The sequence below is a fragment of the Mytilus galloprovincialis genome, chromosome 8, assembly GCF_965363235.1.
Source record: "Mytilus galloprovincialis chromosome 8, xbMytGall1.hap1.1, whole genome shotgun sequence".
Taxonomy (NCBI): Eukaryota; Metazoa; Mollusca; class Bivalvia; order Mytilida; family Mytilidae; genus Mytilus; species Mytilus galloprovincialis.
The window spans coordinates 74,476,567-74,492,707 of record NC_134845.1 but is presented as its reverse complement, the minus strand read 5'-3'; the positions used below and the strand labels follow the sequence as shown (position 1 = coordinate 74,492,707).

The following is a 16,141-nucleotide window of genomic DNA, read 5'->3' as shown; positions in this document are numbered from 1 at the left end:
AGAAATGTCTGAACAGATTATAGAGTATCCAAACGTCAGAAACAATTTGAACTCATTGATAGCTAGGGTTTTGGTGGAATCTTTTATTAGCACATATATTATATGTTGTGGCTGTTTGCCAATCTTTACATTCAACATGTTAGAAGGATATAACAAAAATAATGTCCTCCCCGGCGGGGAATCGAACCCCGGTCTCCCGCGTGACAGGCGGGGATACTAACCACTATACTACCGAGGACTTGAAGGTGAGAGCACAAATTTTAACAGATAAAGCTAAACTTTTAGAAATTACCAACACAAAAGCCAGAAAAGCTACTTTTCCCGCTTCCCTCAACTGAGAGATATAAGTGTGCATCATAACGAATAGGAGTGTTATTTGCAGAAAAAAGTTTGATTCTGGGAGTTATAATAATGCATCTAAGATGGACAAGGCAATGCGAGATATCATTGAAGACAATTCGTAGAGTCAAAGGTATATAGAGTAAAATAGGAACACCAGCGTCTAAGGGCTTGTGGCGCAACGGATAACGCGTCTGACTACGGATCAGAAGATTCCAGGTTCGAATCCTGGCAAGCTCGGATAGTTTTTTGTCAATGCTTTTTAACACTCCCTTTTGAAACACGCATATATAGTGGACAGTCAGAAGTTACATTTAAAAGAAATGTCTGAACAGATTATAGAGTATCCAAACGTCAGAAACAATTTGAACTCATTGATAGCTAGGGTTTTGGTGGAATCTTTTATTAGCACATATATTATATGTTGTGGCTGTTTGCCAATCTTTACATTCAACATGTTAGAAGGATATAACAAAAATAATGTCCTCCCCGGCGGGGAATCGAACCCCGGTCTCCCGCGTGACAGGCGGGGATACTAACCACTATACTACCGAGGACTTGAAGGTGAGAGCACAAATTTTAACAGATAAAGCTAAACTTTTAGAAATTACCAACACAAAAGCCAGAAAAGCTACTTTTCCCGCTTCCCTCAACTGAGAGATATAAGTGTGCATCATAACGAATAGGAGTGTTATTTGCAGAAAAAAGTTTGATTCTGGGAGTTATAATAATGCATCTAAGATGGACAAGGCAATGCGAGATATCATTGAAGACAATTCGTAGAGTCAAAGGTATATAGAGTAAAATAGGAACACCAGCGTCTAAGGGCTTGTGGCGCAACGGATAACGCGTCTGACTACGGATCAGAAGATTCCAGGTTCGAATCCTGGCAAGCTCGGATAGTTTTTTGTCAATGCTTTTTAACACTCCCTTTTGAAACACGCATATATAGTGGACAGTCAGAAGTTACATTTAAAAGAAATGTCTGAACAGATTATAGAGTATCCAAACGTCAGAAACAATTTGAACTCATTGATAGCTAGGGTTTTGGTGGAATCTTTTATTAGCACATATATTATATGTTGTGGCTGTTTGCCAATCTTTACATTCAACATGTTAGAAGGATATAACAAAAATAATGTCCTCCCCGGCGGGGAATCGAACCCCGGTCTCCCGCGTGACAGGCGGGGATACTAACCACTATACTACCGAGGACTTGAAGGTGAGAGCACAAATTTTAACAGATAAAGCTAAACTTTTAGAAATTACCAACACAAAAGCCAGAAAAGTTACTTTTCCCGCTTCCCTCAACTGAGAGATATAAGTGTGCATCATAACGAATAGGAGTGTTATTTGCAGAAAAAAGTTTGATTCTGGGAGTTATAATAATGCATCTAAGATGGACAAGGCAATGCGAGATATCATTGAAGACAATTCGTAGAGTCAAAGGTATATAGAGTAAAATAGGAACACCAGCGTCTAAGGGCTTGTGGCGCAACGGATAACGCGTCTGACTACGGATCAGAAGATTCCAGGTTCGAATCCTGGCAAGCTCGGATAGTTTTTTGTCAATGCTTTTTAACACTCCCTTTTGAAACACGCATATATAGTGGACAGTCAGAAGTTACATTTAAAAGAAATGTCTGAACAGATTATAGAGTATCCAAACGTCAGAAACAATTTGAACTCATTGATAGCTAGGGTTTTGGTGGAATCTTTTATTAGCACATATATTATATGTTGTGGCTGTTTGCCAATCTTTACATTCAACATGTTAGAAGGATATAACAAAAATAATGTCCTCCCCGGCGGGGAATCGAACCCCGGTCTCCCGCGTGACAGGCGGGGATACTAACCACTATACTACCGAGGACTTGAAGGTGAGAGCACAAATTTTAACAGATAAAGCTAAACTTTTAGAAATTACCAACACAAAAGCCAGAAAAGCTACTTTTCCCGCTTCCCTCAACTGAGAGATATAAGTGTGCATCATAACGAATAGGAGTGTTATTTGCAGAAAAAAGTTTGATTCTGGGAGTTATAATAATGCATCTAAGATGGACAAGGCAATGCGAGATATCATTGAAGACAATTCGTAGAGTCAAAGGTATATAGAGTAAAATAGGAACACCAGCGTCTAAGGGCTTGTGGCGCAACGGATAACGCGTCTGACTACGGATCAGAAGATTCCAGGTTCGAATCCTGGCAAGCTCGGATAGTTTTTTGTCAATGCTTTTTAACACTCCCTTTTGAAACACGCATATATAGTGGACAGTCAGAAGTTACATTTAAAAGAAATGTCTGAACAGATTATAGAGTATCCAAACGTCAGAAACAATTTGAACTCATTGATAGCTAGGGTTTTGGTGGAATCTTTTATTAGCACATATATTATATGTTGTGGCTGTTTGCCAATCTTTACATTCAACATGTTAGAAGGATATAACAAAAATAATGTCCTCCCCGGCGGGGAATCGAACCCCGGTCTCCCGCGTGACAGGCGGGGATACTAACCACTATACTACCGAGGACTTGAAGGTGAGAGCACAAATTTTAACAGATAAAGCTAAACTTTTAGAAATTACCAACACAAAAGCCAGAAAAGCTACTTTTCCCGCTTCCCTCAACTGAGAGATATAAGTGTGCATCATAACGAATAGGAGTGTTATTTGCAGAAAAAAGTTTGATTCTGGGAGTTATAATAATGCATCTAAGATGGACAAGGCAATGCGAGATATCATTGAAGACAATTCGTAGAGTCAAAGGTATATAGAGTAAAATAGGAACACCAGCGTCTAAGGGCTTGTGGCGCAACGGATAACGCGTCTGACTACGGATCAGAAGATTCCAGGTTCGAATCCTGGCAAGCTCGGATAGTTTTTTGTCAATGCTTTTTAACACTCCCTTTTGAAACACGCATATATAGTGGACAGTCAGAAGTTACATTTAAAAGAAATGTCTGAACAGATTATAGAGTATCCAAACGTCAGAAACAATTTGAACTCATTGATAGCTAGGGTTTTGGTGGAATCTTTTATTAGCACATATATTATATGTTGTGGCTGTTTGCCAATCTTTACATTCAACATGTTAGAAGGATATAACAAAAATAATGTCCTCCCCGGCGGGGAATCGAACCCCGGTCTCCCGCGTGACAGGCGGGGATACTAACCACTATACTACCGAGGACTTGAAGGTGAGAGCACAAATTTTAACAGATAAAGCTAAACTTTTAGAAATTACCAACACAAAAGCCAGAAAAGCTACTTTTCCCGCTTCCCTCAACTGAGAGATATAAGTGTGCATCATAACGAATAGGAGTGTTATTTGCAGAAAAAAGTTTGATTCTGGGAGTTATAATAATGCATCTAAGATGGACAAGGCAATGCGAGATATCATTGAAGACAATTCGTAGAGTCAAAGGTATATAGAGTAAAATAGGAACACCAGCGTCTAAGGGCTTGTGGCGCAACGGATAACGCGTCTGACTACGGATCAGAAGATTCCAGGTTCGAATCCTGGCAAGCTCGGATAGTTTTTTGTCAATGCTTTTTAACACTCCCTTTTGAAACACGCATATATAGTGGACAGTCAGAAGTTACATTTAAAAGAAATGTCTGAACAGATTATAGAGTATCCAAACGTCAGAAACAATTTGAACTCATTGATAGCTAGGGTTTTGGTGGAATCTTTTATTAGCACATATATTATATGTTGTGGCTGTTTGCCAATCTTTACATTCAACATGTTAGAAGGATATAACAAAAATAATGTCCTCCCCGGCGGGGAATCGAACCCCGGTCTCCCGCGTGACAGGCGGGGATACTAACCTTTGGCACCGTCCCTTGATGATCTTTGCTGGCTGGACACAGAATCTATAATCTTAGAAATATGTTTTAAAAATATATTTTCAATAATTAAGGAGCTTGACTCATCTGCATTAAGTACAAGTAGGGACTCCCCTTTAAGCACCGACTCTTGGTGCTTTCTGCAGATAAGTCATATTAAATATCCTTTTATTAAATAAACTTTGTTATTTGCAGTATACCTCATAGTCAAATGTGGGAGTGCTTAATTGCTTTGTTTTTTATTGGGTTCTTTTTGTATTTTTTTTTTGTATTTTTATATATTGACATTTCTCCACACAAACTACTAATGCCTCATGTTTGTCTTCTCAAAGTGAAGATACACTTACCGGGTGCACTTGAGTCATTTTCAACATAGTATTCATTGAATAATAATACATTGCTACTATTTCGTTGAGTGTATTTTCTGTGTTATATTATTTTATTTTATTATTTTTATAACACTTGTTACATATCTTTACTGTGTGTGTATTGCATATGTTTTTGTTTATAATAATATTGTCTGTATCATATGCCCTCCTGGGGCCCTAATTTGGTAAATAAAATATTCTATTCTATTCTATTCTAACCACTATACTACCGAGGACTTGAAGGTGAGAGCACAAATTTTAACAGATAAAGCTAAACTTTTAGAAATTACCAACACAAAAGCCAGAAAAGCTACTTTTCCCGCTTCCCTCAACTGAGAGATATAAGTGTGCATCATAACGAATAGGAGTGTTATTTGCAGAAAAAAGTTTGATTCTGGGAGTTATAATAATGCATCTAAGATGGACAAGGCAATGCGAGATATCATTGAAGACAATTCGTAGAGTCAAAGGTATATAGAGTAAAATAGGAACACCAGCGTCTAAGGGCTTGTGGCGCAACGGATAACGCGTCTGACTACGGATCAGAAGATTCCAGGTTCGAATCCTGGCAAGCTCGGATAGTTTTTTGTCAATGCTTTTTAACACTCCCTTTTGAAACACGCATATATAGTGGACAGTCAGAAGTTACATTTAAAAGAAATGTCTGAACAGATTATAGAGTATCCAAACGTCAGAAACAATTTGAACTCATTGATAGCTAGGGTTTTGGTGGAATCTTTTATTAGCACATATATTATATGTTGTGGCTGTTTGCCAATCTTTACATTCAACATGTTAGAAGGATATAACAAAAATAATGTCCTCCCCGGCGGGGAATCGAACCCCGGTCTCCCGCGTGACAGGCGGGGATACTAACCACTATACTACCGAGGACTTGAAGGTGAGAGCACAAATTTTAACAGATAAAGCTAAACTTTTAGAAATTACCAACACAAAAGCCAGAAAAGCTACTTTTCCCGCTTCCCTCAACTGAGAGATATAAGTGTGCATCATAACGAATAGGAGTGTTATTTGCAGAAAAAAGTTTGATTCTGGGAGTTATAATAATGCATCTAAGATGGACAAGGCAATGCGAGATATCATTGAAGACAATTCGTAGAGTCAAAGGTATATAGAGTAAAATAGGAACACCAGCGTCTAAGGGCTTGTGGCGCAACGGATAACGCGTCTGACTACGGATCAGAAGATTCCAGGTTCGAATCCTGGCAAGCTCGGATAGTTTTTTGTCAATGCTTTTTAACACTCCCTTTTGAAACACGCATATATAGTGGACAGTCAGAAGTTACATTTAAAAGAAATGTCTGAACAGATTATAGAGTATCCAAACGTCAGAAACAATTTGAACTCATTGATAGCTAGGGTTTTGGTGGAATCTTTTATTAGCACATATATTATATGTTGTGGCTGTTTGCCAATCTTTACATTCAACATGTTAGAAGGATATAACAAAAATAATGTCCTCCCCGGCGGGGAATCGAACCCCGGTCTCCCGCGTGACAGGCGGGGATACTAACCACTATACTACCGAGGACTTGAAGGTGAGAGCACAAATTTTAACAGATAAAGCTAAACTTTTAGAAATTACCAACACAAAAGCCAGAAAAGCTACTTTTCCCGCTTCCCTCAACTGAGAGATATAAGTGTGCATCATAACGAATAGGAGTGTTATTTGCAGAAAAAAGTTTGATTCTGGGAGTTATAATAATGCATCTAAGATGGACAAGGCAATGCGAGATATCATTGAAGACAATTCGTAGAGTCAAAGGTATATAGAGTAAAATAGGAACACCAGCGTCTAAGGGCTTGTGGCGCAACGGATAACGCGTCTGACTACGGATCAGAAGATTCCAGGTTCGAATCCTGGCAAGCTCGGATAGTTTTTTGTCAATGCTTTTTAACACTCCCTTTTGAAACACGCATATATAGTGGACAGTCAGAAGTTACATTTAAAAGAAATGTCTGAACAGATTATAGAGTATCCAAACGTCAGAAACAATTTGAACTCATTGATAGCTAGGGTTTTGGTGGAATCTTTTATTAGCACATATATTATATGTTGTGGCTGTTTGCCAATCTTTACATTCAACATGTTAGAAGGATATAACAAAAATAATGTCCTCCCCGGCGGGGAATCGAACCCCGGTCTCCCGCGTGACAGGCGGGGATACTAACCACTATACTACCGAGGACTTGAAGGTGAGAGCACAAATTTTAACAGATAAAGCTAAACTTTTAGAAATTACCAACACAAAAGCCAGAAAAGCTACTTTTCCCGCTTCCCTCAACTGAGAGATATAAGTGTGCATCATAACGAATAGGAGTGTTATTTGCAGAAAAAAGTTTGATTCTGGGAGTTATAATAATGCATCTAAGATGGACAAGGCAATGCGAGATATCATTGAAGACAATTCGTAGAGTCAAAGGTATATAGAGTAAAATAGGAACACCAGCGTCTAAGGGCTTGTGGCGCAACGGATAACGCGTCTGACTACGGATCAGAAGATTCCAGGTTCGAATCCTGGCAAGCTCGGATAGTTTTTTGTCAATGCTTTTTAACACTCCCTTTTGAAACACGCATATATAGTGGACAGTCAGAAGTTACATTTAAAAGAAATGTCTGAACAGATTATAGAGTATCCAAACGTCAGAAACAATTTGAACTCATTGATAGCTAGGGTTTTGGTGGAATCTTTTATTAGCACATATATTATATGTTGTGGCTGTTTGCCAATCTTTACATTCAACATGTTAGAAGGATATAACAAAAATAATGTCCTCCCCGGCGGGGAATCGAACCCCGGTCTCCCGCGTGACAGGCGGGGATACTAACCACTATACTACCGAGGACTTGAAGGTGAGAGCACAAATTTTAACAGATAAAGCTAAACTTTTAGAAATTACCAACACAAAAGCCAGAAAAGCTACTTTTCCCGCTTCCCTCAACTGAGAGATATAAGTGTGCATCATAACGAATAGGAGTGTTATTTGCAGAAAAAAGTTTGATTCTGGGAGTTATAATAATGCATCTAAGATGGACAAGGCAATGCGAGATATCATTGAAGACAATTCGTAGAGTCAAAGGTATATAGAGTAAAATAGGAACACCAGCGTCTAAGGGCTTGTGGCGCAACGGATAACGCGTCTGACTACGGATCAGAAGATTCCAGGTTCGAATCCTGGCAAGCTCGGATAGTTTTTTGTCAATGCTTTTTAACACTCCCTTTTGAAACACGCATATATAGTGGACAGTCAGAAGTTACATTTAAAAGAAATGTCTGAACAGATTATAGAGTATCCAAACGTCAGAAACAATTTGAACTCATTGATAGCTAGGGTTTTGGTGGAATCTTTTATTAGCACATATATTATATGTTGTGGCTGTTTGCCAATCTTTACATTCAACATGTTAGAAGGATATAACAAAAATAATGTCCTCCCCGGCGGGGAATCGAACCCCGGTCTCCCGCGTGACAGGCGGGGATACTAACCACTATACTACCGAGGACTTGAAGGTGAGAGCACAAATTTTAACAGATAAAGCTAAACTTTTAGAAATTACCAACACAAAAGCCAGAAAAGCTACTTTTCCCGCTTCCCTCAACTGAGAGATATAAGTGTGCATCATAACGAATAGGAGTGTTATTTGCAGAAAAAAGTTTGATTCTGGGAGTTATAATAATGCATCTAAGATGGACAAGGCAATGCGAGATATCATTGAAGACAATTCGTAGAGTCAAAGGTATATAGAGTAAAATAGGAACACCAGCGTCTAAGGGCTTGTGGCGCAACGGATAACGCGTCTGACTACGGATCAGAAGATTCCAGGTTCGAATCCTGGCAAGCTCGGATAGTTTTTTGTCAATGCTTTTTAACACTCCCTTTTGAAACACGCATATATAGTGGACAGTCAGAAGTTACATTTAAAAGAAATGTCTGAACAGATTATAGAGTATCCAAACGTCAGAAACAATTTGAACTCATTGATAGCTAGGGTTTTGGTGGAATCTTTTATTAGCACATATATTATATGTTGTGGCTGTTTGCCAATCTTTACATTCAACATGTTAGAAGGATATAACAAAAATAATGTCCTCCCCGGCGGGGAATCGAACCCCGGTCTCCCGCGTGACAGGCGGGGATACTAACCACTATACTACCGAGGACTTGAAGGTGAGAGCACAAATTTTAACAGATAAAGCTAAACTTTTAGAAATTACCAACACAAAAGCCAGAAAAGCTACTTTTCCCGCTTCCCTCAACTGAGAGATATAAGTGTGCATCATAACGAATAGGAGTGTTATTTGCAGAAAAAAGTTTGATTCTGGGAGTTATAATAATGCATCTAAGATGGACAAGGCAATGCGAGATATCATTGAAGACAATTCGTAGAGTCAAAGGTATATAGAGTAAAATAGGAACACCAGCGTCTAAGGGCTTGTGGCGCAACGGATAACGCGTCTGACTACGGATCAGAAGATTCCAGGTTCGAATCCTGGCAAGCTCGGATAGTTTTTTGTCAATGCTTTTTAACACTCCCTTTTGAAACACGCATATATAGTGGACAGTCAGAAGTTACATTTAAAAGAAATGTCTGAACAGATTATAGAGTATCCAAACGTCAGAAACAATTTGAACTCATTGATAGCTAGGGTTTTGGTGGAATCTTTTATTAGCACATATATTATATGTTGTGGCTGTTTGCCAATCTTTACATTCAACATGTTAGAAGGATATAACAAAAATAATGTCCTCCCCGGCGGGGAATCGAACCCCGGTCTCCCGCGTGACAGGCGGGGATACTAACCACTATACTACCGAGGACTTGAAGGTGAGAGCACAAATTTTAACAGATAAAGCTAAACTTTTAGAAATTACCAACACAAAAGCCAGAAAAGCTACTTTTCCCGCTTCCCTCAACTGAGAGATATAAGTGTGCATCATAACGAATAGGAGTGTTATTTGCAGAAAAAAGTTTGATTCTGGGAGTTATAATAATGCATCTAAGATGGACAAGGCAATGCGAGATATCATTGAAGACAATTCGTAGAGTCAAAGGTATATAGAGTAAAATAGGAACACCAGCGTCTAAGGGCTTGTGGCGCAACGGATAACGCGTCTGACTACGGATCAGAAGATTCCAGGTTCGAATCCTGGCAAGCTCGGATAGTTTTTTGTCAATGCTTTTTAACACTCCCTTTTGAAACACGCATATATAGTGGACAGTCAGAAGTTACATTTAAAAGAAATGTCTGAACAGATTATAGAGTATCCAAACGTCAGAAACAATTTGAACTCATTGATAGCTAGGGTTTTGGTGGAATCTTTTATTAGCACATATATTATATGTTGTGGCTGTTTGCCAATCTTTACATTCAACATGTTAGAAGGATATAACAAAAATAATGTCCTCCCCGGCGGGGAATCGAACCCCGGTCTCCCGCGTGACAGGCGGGGATACTAACCACTATACTACCGAGGACTTGAAGGTGAGAGCACAAATTTTAACAGATAAAGCTAAACTTTTAGAAATTACCAACACAAAAGCCAGAAAAGCTACTTTTCCCGCTTCCCTCAACTGAGAGATATAAGTGTGCATCATAACGAATAGGAGTGTTATTTGCAGAAAAAAGTTTGATTCTGGGAGTTATAATAATGCATCTAAGATGGACAAGGCAATGCGAGATATCATTGAAGACAATTCGTAGAGTCAAAGGTATATAGAGTAAAATAGGAACACCAGCGTCTAAGGGCTTGTGGCGCAACGGATAACGCGTCTGACTACGGATCAGAAGATTCCAGGTTCGAATCCTGGCAAGCTCGGATAGTTTTTTGTCAATGCTTTTTAACACTCCCTTTTGAAACACGCATATATAGTGGACAGTCAGAAGTTACATTTAAAAGAAATGTCTGAACAGATTATAGAGTATCCAAACGTCAGAAACAATTTGAACTCATTGATAGCTAGGGTTTTGGTGGAATCTTTTATTAGCACATATATTATATGTTGTGGCTGTTTGCCAATCTTTACATTCAACATGTTAGAAGGATATAACAAAAATAATGTCCTCCCCGGCGGGGAATCGAACCCCGGTCTCCCGCGTGACAGGCGGGGATACTAACCACTATACTACCGAGGACTTGAAGGTGAGAGCACAAATTTTAACAGATAAAGCTAAACTTTTAGAAATTACCAACACAAAAGCCAGAAAAGCTACTTTTCCCGCTTCCCTCAACTGAGAGATATAAGTGTGCATCATAACGAATAGGAGTGTTATTTGCAGAAAAAAGTTTGATTCTGGGAGTTATAATAATGCATCTAAGATGGACAAGGCAATGCGAGATATCATTGAAGACAATTCGTAGAGTCAAAGGTATATAGAGTAAAATAGGAACACCAGCGTCTAAGGGCTTGTGGCGCAACGGATAACGCGTCTGACTACGGATCAGAAGATTCCAGGTTCGAATCCTGGCAAGCTCGGATAGTTTTTTGTCAATGCTTTTTAACACTCCCTTTTGAAACACGCATATATAGTGGACAGTCAGAAGTTACATTTAAAAGAAATGTCTGAACAGATTATAGAGTATCCAAACGTCAGAAACAATTTGAACTCATTGATAGCTAGGGTTTTGGTGGAATCTTTTATTAGCACATATATTATATGTTGTGGCTGTTTGCCAATCTTTACATTCAACATGTTAGAAGGATATAACAAAAATAATGTCCTCCCCGGCGGGGAATCGAACCCCGGTCTCCCGCGTGACAGGCGGGGATACTAACCACTATACTACCGAGGACTTGAAGGTGAGAGCACAAATTTTAACAGATAAAGCTAAACTTTTAGAAATTACCAACACAAAAGCCAGAAAAGCTACTTTTCCCGCTTCCCTCAACTGAGAGATATAAGTGTGCATCATAACGAATAGGAGTGTTATTTGCAGAAAAAAGTTTGATTCTGGGAGTTATAATAATGCATCTAAGATGGACAAGGCAATGCGAGATATCATTGAAGACAATTCGTAGAGTCAAAGGTATATAGAGTAAAATAGGAACACCAGCGTCTAAGGGCTTGTGGCGCAACGGATAACGCGTCTGACTACGGATCAGAAGATTCCAGGTTCGAATCCTGGCAAGCTCGGATAGTTTTTTGTCAATGCTTTTTAACACTCCCTTTTGAAACACGCATATATAGTGGACAGTCAGAAGTTACATTTAAAAGAAATGTCTGAACAGATTATAGAGTATCCAAACGTCAGAAACAATTTGAACTCATTGATAGCTAGGGTTTTGGTGGAATCTTTTATTAGCACATATATTATATGTTGTGGCTGTTTGCCAATCTTTACATTCAACATGTTAGAAGGATATAACAAAAATAATGTCCTCCCCGGCGGGGAATCGAACCCCGGTCTCCCGCGTGACAGGCGGGGATACTAACCACTATACTACCGAGGACTTGAAGGTGAGAGCACAAATTTTAACAGATAAAGCTAAACTTTTAGAAATTACCAACACAAAAGCCAGAAAAGCTACTTTTCCCGCTTCCCTCAACTGAGAGATATAAGTGTGCATCATAACGAATAGGAGTGTTATTTGCAGAAAAAAGTTTGATTTCATTGAAGACAATTCGTAGAGTCAAAGGTATATAGAGTAAAATAGGAACACCAGCGTCTAAGGGCTTGTGGCGCAACGGATAACGCGTCTGACTACGGATCAGAAGATTCCAGGTTCGAATCCTGGCAAGCTCGGATAGTTTTTTGTCAATGCTTTTTAACACTCCCTTTTGAAACACGCATATATAGTGGACAGTCAGAAGTTACATTTAAAAGAAATGTCTGAACAGATTATAGAGTATCCAAACGTCAGAAACAATTTGAACTCATTGATAGCTAGGGTTTTGGTGGAATCTTTTATTAGCACATATATTATATGTTGTGGCTGTTTGCCAATCTTTACATTCAACATGTTAGAAGGATATAACAAAAATAATGTCCTCCCCGGCGGGGAATCGAACCCCGGTCTCCCGCGTGACAGGCGGGGATACTAACCACTATACTACCGAGGACTTGACGGTGAGAGCACAAATTTTAACAGATAAAGCTAAACTTTTAGAAATTACCAACACAAAAGCCAGAAAAGCTACTTTTCCCGCTTCCCTCAACTGAGAGATATAAGTGTGCATCATAACGAATAGGAGTGTTATTTGCAGAAAAAAGTTTGATTCTGGGAGTTATAATAATGCATCTAAGATGGACAAGGCAATGCGAGATATCATTGAAGACAATTCGTAGAGTCAAAGGTATATAGAGTAAAATAGGAACACCAGCGTCTAAGGGCTTGTGGCGCAACGGATAACGCGTCTGACTACGGATCAGAAGATTCCAGGTTCGAATCCTGGCAAGCTCGGATAGTTTTTTGTCAATGCTTTTTAACACTCCCTTTTGAAACACGCATATATAGTGGACAGTCAGAAGTTACATTTAAAAGAAATGTCTGAACAGATTATAGAGTATCCAAACGTCAGAAACAATTTGAACTCATTGATAGCTAGGGTTTTGGTGGAATCTTTTATTAGCACATATATTATATGTTGTGGCTGTTTGCCAATCTTTACATTCAACATGTTAGAAGGATATAACAAAAATAATGTCCTCCCCGGCGGGGAATCGAACCCCGGTCTCCCGCGTGACAGGCGGGGATACTAACCACTATACTACCGAGGACTTGACGGTGAGAGCACAAATTTTAACAGATAAAGCTAAACTTTTAGAAATTACCAACACAAAAGCCAGAAAAGCTACTTTTCCCGCTTCCCTCAACTGAGAGATATAAGTGTGCATCATAACGAATAGGAGTGTTATTTGCAGAAAAAAGTTTGATTCTGGGAGTTATAATAATGCATCTAAGATGGACAAGGCAATGCGAGATATCATTGAAGACAATTCGTAGAGTCAAAGGTATATAGAGTAAAATAGGAACACCAGCGTCTAAGGGCTTGTGGCGCAACGGATAACGCGTCTGACTACGGATCAGAAGATTCCAAGTTCGAATCCTGGCAAGCTCGGATAGTTTTTTGTCAATGCTTTTTAACACTCCCTTTTGAAACACGCATATATAGTGGACAGTCAGAAGTTACATTTAAAAGAAATGTCTGAACAGATTATAGAGTATCCAAACGTCAGAAACAATTTGAACTCATTGATAGCTAGGGTTTTGGTGGAATCTTTTATTAGCACATATATTATATGTTGTGGCTGTTTGCCAATCTTTACATTCAACATGTTAGAAGGATATAACAAAAATAATGTCCTCCCCGGCGGGGAATCGAACCCCGGTCTCCCGCGTGACAGGCGGGGATACTAACCACTATACTACCGAGGACTTGAAGGTGAGAGCACAAATTTTAACAGATAAAGCTAAACTTTTAGAAATTACCAACACAAAAGCCAGAAAAGCTACTTTTCCCGCTTCCCTCAACTGAGAGATATAAGTGTGCATCATAACGAATAGGAGTGTTATTTGCAGAAAAAAGTTTGATTCTGGGAGTTATAATAATGCATCTAAGATGGACAAGGCAATGCGAGATATCATTGAAGACAATTCGTAGAGTCAAAGGTATATAGAGTAAAATAGGAACACCAGCGTCTAAGGGCTTGTGGCGCAACGGATAACGCGTCTGACTACGGATCAGAAGATTCCAGGTTCGAATCCTGGCAAGCTCGGATAGTTTTTTGTCAATGCTTTTTAACACTCCCTTTTGAAACACGCATATATAGTGGACAGTCAGAAGTTACATTTAAAAGAAATGTCTGAACAGATTATAGAGTATCCAAACGTCAGAAACAATTTGAACTCATTGATAGCTAGGGTTTTGGTGGAATCTTTTATTAGCACATATATTATATGTTGTGGCTGTTTGCCAATCTTTACATTCAACATGTTAGAAGGATATAACAAAAATAATGTCCTCCCCGGCGGGGAATCGAACCCCGGTCTCCCGCGTGACAGGCGGGGATACTAACCACTATACTACCGAGGACTTGACGGTGAGAGCACAAATTTTAACAGATAAAGCTAAACTTTTAGAAATTACCAACACAAAAGCCAGAAAAGCTACTTTTCCCGCTTCCCTCAACTGAGAGATATAAGTGTGCATCATAACGAATAGGAGTGTTATTTGCAGAAAAAAGTTTGATTCTGGGAGTTATAATAATGCATCTAAGATGGACAAGGCAATGCGAGATATCATTGAAGACAATTCGTAGAGTCAAAGGTATATAGAGTAAAATAGGAACACCAGCGTCTAAGGGCTTGTGGCGCAACGGATAACGCGTCTGACTACGGATCAGAAGATTCCAGGTTCGAATCCTGGCAAGCTCGGATAGTTTTTTGTCAATGCTTTTTAACACTCCCTTTTGAAACACGCATATATAGTGGACAGTCAGAAGTTACATTTAAAAGAAATGTCTGAACAGATTATAGAGTATCCAAACGTCAGAAACAATTTGAACTCATTGATAGCTAGGGTTTTGGTGGAATCTTTTATTAGCACATATATTATATGTTGTGGCTGTTTGCCAATCTTTACATTCAACATGTTAGAAGGATATAACAAAAATAATGTCCTCCCCGGCGGGGAATCGAACCCCGGTCTCCCGCGTGACAGGCGGGGATACTAACCACTATACTACCGAGGACTTGACGGTGAGAGCACAAATTTTAACAGATAAAGCTAAACTTTTAGAAATTACCAACACAAAAGCCAGAAAAGCTACTTTTCCCGCTTCCCTCAACTGAGAGATATAAGTGTGCATCATAACGAATAGGAGTGTTATTTGCAGAAAAAAGTTTGATTCTGGGAGTTATAATAATGCATCTAAGATGGACAAGGCAATGCGAGATATCATTGAAGACAATTCGTAGAGTCAAAGGTATATAGAGTAAAATAGGAACACCAGCGTCTAAGGGCTTGTGGCGCAACGGATAACGCGTCTGACTACGGATCAGAAGATTCCAAGTTCGAATCCTGGCAAGCTCGGATAGTTTTTTGTCAATGCTTTTTAACACTCCCTTTTGAAACACGCATATATAGTGGACAGTCAGAAGTTACATTTAAAAGAAATGTCTGAACAGATTATAGAGTATCCAAACGTCAGAAACAATTTGAACTCATTGATAGCTAGGGTTTTGGTGGAATCTTTTATTAGCACATATATTATATGTTGTGGCTGTTTGCCAATCTTTACATTCAACATGTTAGAAGGATATAACAAAAATAATGTCCTCCCCGGCGGGGAATCGAACCCCGGTCTCCCGCGTGACAGGCGGGGATACTAACCACTATACTACCGAGGACTTGAAGGTGAGAGCACAAATTTTAACAGATAAAGCTAAACTTTTAGAAATTACCAACACAAAAGCCAGAAAAGCTACTTTTCCCGCTTCCCTCAACTGAGAGATATAAGTGTGCATCATAACGAATAGGAGTGTTATTTGCAGAAAAAAGTTTGATTCTGGGAGTTATAATAATGCATCTAAGATGGACAAGGCAATGCGAGATATCATTG

The 16,141-nt window shown here is 39.1% G+C and overlaps 44 non-coding genes across 44 annotated transcripts; 21 read left to right on the top strand and 23 right to left on the bottom strand.

The window, feature by feature from the left end:
- Positions 1-166: 166 nt before the first annotated feature.
- On the bottom strand, positions 167-238 carry Trnad-guc (transfer RNA aspartic acid (anticodon GUC)). The gene has a single exon. It is a non-coding gene; the product is annotated as a tRNA-Asp (tRNA).
- A 268-nt stretch (positions 239-506) lies between these two features.
- On the top strand, positions 507-579 carry Trnar-acg (transfer RNA arginine (anticodon ACG)). Its single transcript has one exon. It is a non-coding gene; the product is annotated as a tRNA-Arg (tRNA).
- Positions 580-824: 245 nt separating this feature from the next.
- Trnad-guc (transfer RNA aspartic acid (anticodon GUC)) lies at positions 825-896 on the bottom strand. The gene has a single exon. It is a non-coding gene; the product is annotated as a tRNA-Asp (tRNA).
- A 268-nt stretch (positions 897-1,164) lies between these two features.
- Trnar-acg (transfer RNA arginine (anticodon ACG)) lies at positions 1,165-1,237 on the top strand. Its single transcript has one exon. It is a non-coding gene; the product is annotated as a tRNA-Arg (tRNA).
- A 245-nt stretch (positions 1,238-1,482) lies between these two features.
- Trnad-guc (transfer RNA aspartic acid (anticodon GUC)) lies at positions 1,483-1,554 on the bottom strand. Its single transcript has one exon. It is a non-coding gene; the product is annotated as a tRNA-Asp (tRNA).
- Positions 1,555-1,822: 268 nt separating this feature from the next.
- Trnar-acg (transfer RNA arginine (anticodon ACG)) lies at positions 1,823-1,895 on the top strand. The gene has a single exon. It is a non-coding gene; the product is annotated as a tRNA-Arg (tRNA).
- A 245-nt stretch (positions 1,896-2,140) lies between these two features.
- Trnad-guc (transfer RNA aspartic acid (anticodon GUC)) lies at positions 2,141-2,212 on the bottom strand. Its single transcript has one exon. It is a non-coding gene; the product is annotated as a tRNA-Asp (tRNA).
- Positions 2,213-2,480: 268 nt separating this feature from the next.
- On the top strand, positions 2,481-2,553 carry Trnar-acg (transfer RNA arginine (anticodon ACG)). The gene has a single exon. It is a non-coding gene; the product is annotated as a tRNA-Arg (tRNA).
- Positions 2,554-2,798: 245 nt separating this feature from the next.
- Trnad-guc (transfer RNA aspartic acid (anticodon GUC)) lies at positions 2,799-2,870 on the bottom strand. The gene has a single exon. It is a non-coding gene; the product is annotated as a tRNA-Asp (tRNA).
- Positions 2,871-3,138: 268 nt separating this feature from the next.
- Positions 3,139-3,211, top strand: Trnar-acg (transfer RNA arginine (anticodon ACG)). Its single transcript has one exon. It is a non-coding gene; the product is annotated as a tRNA-Arg (tRNA).
- A 245-nt stretch (positions 3,212-3,456) lies between these two features.
- On the bottom strand, positions 3,457-3,528 carry Trnad-guc (transfer RNA aspartic acid (anticodon GUC)). The gene has a single exon. It is a non-coding gene; the product is annotated as a tRNA-Asp (tRNA).
- Positions 3,529-3,796: 268 nt separating this feature from the next.
- On the top strand, positions 3,797-3,869 carry Trnar-acg (transfer RNA arginine (anticodon ACG)). The gene has a single exon. It is a non-coding gene; the product is annotated as a tRNA-Arg (tRNA).
- A 1,190-nt stretch (positions 3,870-5,059) lies between these two features.
- On the top strand, positions 5,060-5,132 carry Trnar-acg (transfer RNA arginine (anticodon ACG)). The gene has a single exon. It is a non-coding gene; the product is annotated as a tRNA-Arg (tRNA).
- A 245-nt stretch (positions 5,133-5,377) lies between these two features.
- On the bottom strand, positions 5,378-5,449 carry Trnad-guc (transfer RNA aspartic acid (anticodon GUC)). Its single transcript has one exon. It is a non-coding gene; the product is annotated as a tRNA-Asp (tRNA).
- Positions 5,450-5,717: 268 nt separating this feature from the next.
- Positions 5,718-5,790, top strand: Trnar-acg (transfer RNA arginine (anticodon ACG)). Its single transcript has one exon. It is a non-coding gene; the product is annotated as a tRNA-Arg (tRNA).
- A 245-nt stretch (positions 5,791-6,035) lies between these two features.
- On the bottom strand, positions 6,036-6,107 carry Trnad-guc (transfer RNA aspartic acid (anticodon GUC)). The gene has a single exon. It is a non-coding gene; the product is annotated as a tRNA-Asp (tRNA).
- Positions 6,108-6,375: 268 nt separating this feature from the next.
- On the top strand, positions 6,376-6,448 carry Trnar-acg (transfer RNA arginine (anticodon ACG)). Its single transcript has one exon. It is a non-coding gene; the product is annotated as a tRNA-Arg (tRNA).
- Positions 6,449-6,693: 245 nt separating this feature from the next.
- On the bottom strand, positions 6,694-6,765 carry Trnad-guc (transfer RNA aspartic acid (anticodon GUC)). Its single transcript has one exon. It is a non-coding gene; the product is annotated as a tRNA-Asp (tRNA).
- Positions 6,766-7,033: 268 nt separating this feature from the next.
- Positions 7,034-7,106, top strand: Trnar-acg (transfer RNA arginine (anticodon ACG)). The gene has a single exon. It is a non-coding gene; the product is annotated as a tRNA-Arg (tRNA).
- A 245-nt stretch (positions 7,107-7,351) lies between these two features.
- Positions 7,352-7,423, bottom strand: Trnad-guc (transfer RNA aspartic acid (anticodon GUC)). The gene has a single exon. It is a non-coding gene; the product is annotated as a tRNA-Asp (tRNA).
- A 268-nt stretch (positions 7,424-7,691) lies between these two features.
- On the top strand, positions 7,692-7,764 carry Trnar-acg (transfer RNA arginine (anticodon ACG)). The gene has a single exon. It is a non-coding gene; the product is annotated as a tRNA-Arg (tRNA).
- Positions 7,765-8,009: 245 nt separating this feature from the next.
- Trnad-guc (transfer RNA aspartic acid (anticodon GUC)) lies at positions 8,010-8,081 on the bottom strand. Its single transcript has one exon. It is a non-coding gene; the product is annotated as a tRNA-Asp (tRNA).
- A 268-nt stretch (positions 8,082-8,349) lies between these two features.
- On the top strand, positions 8,350-8,422 carry Trnar-acg (transfer RNA arginine (anticodon ACG)). The gene has a single exon. It is a non-coding gene; the product is annotated as a tRNA-Arg (tRNA).
- A 245-nt stretch (positions 8,423-8,667) lies between these two features.
- Positions 8,668-8,739, bottom strand: Trnad-guc (transfer RNA aspartic acid (anticodon GUC)). The gene has a single exon. It is a non-coding gene; the product is annotated as a tRNA-Asp (tRNA).
- Positions 8,740-9,007: 268 nt separating this feature from the next.
- Positions 9,008-9,080, top strand: Trnar-acg (transfer RNA arginine (anticodon ACG)). The gene has a single exon. It is a non-coding gene; the product is annotated as a tRNA-Arg (tRNA).
- Positions 9,081-9,325: 245 nt separating this feature from the next.
- Positions 9,326-9,397, bottom strand: Trnad-guc (transfer RNA aspartic acid (anticodon GUC)). The gene has a single exon. It is a non-coding gene; the product is annotated as a tRNA-Asp (tRNA).
- A 268-nt stretch (positions 9,398-9,665) lies between these two features.
- Trnar-acg (transfer RNA arginine (anticodon ACG)) lies at positions 9,666-9,738 on the top strand. The gene has a single exon. It is a non-coding gene; the product is annotated as a tRNA-Arg (tRNA).
- Positions 9,739-9,983: 245 nt separating this feature from the next.
- On the bottom strand, positions 9,984-10,055 carry Trnad-guc (transfer RNA aspartic acid (anticodon GUC)). Its single transcript has one exon. It is a non-coding gene; the product is annotated as a tRNA-Asp (tRNA).
- A 268-nt stretch (positions 10,056-10,323) lies between these two features.
- Trnar-acg (transfer RNA arginine (anticodon ACG)) lies at positions 10,324-10,396 on the top strand. The gene has a single exon. It is a non-coding gene; the product is annotated as a tRNA-Arg (tRNA).
- Positions 10,397-10,641: 245 nt separating this feature from the next.
- Trnad-guc (transfer RNA aspartic acid (anticodon GUC)) lies at positions 10,642-10,713 on the bottom strand. The gene has a single exon. It is a non-coding gene; the product is annotated as a tRNA-Asp (tRNA).
- Positions 10,714-10,981: 268 nt separating this feature from the next.
- Positions 10,982-11,054, top strand: Trnar-acg (transfer RNA arginine (anticodon ACG)). Its single transcript has one exon. It is a non-coding gene; the product is annotated as a tRNA-Arg (tRNA).
- Positions 11,055-11,299: 245 nt separating this feature from the next.
- Positions 11,300-11,371, bottom strand: Trnad-guc (transfer RNA aspartic acid (anticodon GUC)). The gene has a single exon. It is a non-coding gene; the product is annotated as a tRNA-Asp (tRNA).
- Positions 11,372-11,639: 268 nt separating this feature from the next.
- Positions 11,640-11,712, top strand: Trnar-acg (transfer RNA arginine (anticodon ACG)). The gene has a single exon. It is a non-coding gene; the product is annotated as a tRNA-Arg (tRNA).
- A 245-nt stretch (positions 11,713-11,957) lies between these two features.
- On the bottom strand, positions 11,958-12,029 carry Trnad-guc (transfer RNA aspartic acid (anticodon GUC)). The gene has a single exon. It is a non-coding gene; the product is annotated as a tRNA-Asp (tRNA).
- Positions 12,030-12,249: 220 nt separating this feature from the next.
- Trnar-acg (transfer RNA arginine (anticodon ACG)) lies at positions 12,250-12,322 on the top strand. The gene has a single exon. It is a non-coding gene; the product is annotated as a tRNA-Arg (tRNA).
- A 245-nt stretch (positions 12,323-12,567) lies between these two features.
- Positions 12,568-12,639, bottom strand: Trnad-guc (transfer RNA aspartic acid (anticodon GUC)). Its single transcript has one exon. It is a non-coding gene; the product is annotated as a tRNA-Asp (tRNA).
- A 268-nt stretch (positions 12,640-12,907) lies between these two features.
- On the top strand, positions 12,908-12,980 carry Trnar-acg (transfer RNA arginine (anticodon ACG)). The gene has a single exon. It is a non-coding gene; the product is annotated as a tRNA-Arg (tRNA).
- A 245-nt stretch (positions 12,981-13,225) lies between these two features.
- On the bottom strand, positions 13,226-13,297 carry Trnad-guc (transfer RNA aspartic acid (anticodon GUC)). Its single transcript has one exon. It is a non-coding gene; the product is annotated as a tRNA-Asp (tRNA).
- Positions 13,298-13,883: 586 nt separating this feature from the next.
- On the bottom strand, positions 13,884-13,955 carry Trnad-guc (transfer RNA aspartic acid (anticodon GUC)). Its single transcript has one exon. It is a non-coding gene; the product is annotated as a tRNA-Asp (tRNA).
- A 268-nt stretch (positions 13,956-14,223) lies between these two features.
- On the top strand, positions 14,224-14,296 carry Trnar-acg (transfer RNA arginine (anticodon ACG)). Its single transcript has one exon. It is a non-coding gene; the product is annotated as a tRNA-Arg (tRNA).
- A 245-nt stretch (positions 14,297-14,541) lies between these two features.
- Trnad-guc (transfer RNA aspartic acid (anticodon GUC)) lies at positions 14,542-14,613 on the bottom strand. The gene has a single exon. It is a non-coding gene; the product is annotated as a tRNA-Asp (tRNA).
- Positions 14,614-14,881: 268 nt separating this feature from the next.
- On the top strand, positions 14,882-14,954 carry Trnar-acg (transfer RNA arginine (anticodon ACG)). The gene has a single exon. It is a non-coding gene; the product is annotated as a tRNA-Arg (tRNA).
- A 245-nt stretch (positions 14,955-15,199) lies between these two features.
- Trnad-guc (transfer RNA aspartic acid (anticodon GUC)) lies at positions 15,200-15,271 on the bottom strand. Its single transcript has one exon. It is a non-coding gene; the product is annotated as a tRNA-Asp (tRNA).
- A 586-nt stretch (positions 15,272-15,857) lies between these two features.
- Positions 15,858-15,929, bottom strand: Trnad-guc (transfer RNA aspartic acid (anticodon GUC)). The gene has a single exon. It is a non-coding gene; the product is annotated as a tRNA-Asp (tRNA).
- Between the last annotated feature and the right edge of the window lie 212 nt (positions 15,930-16,141).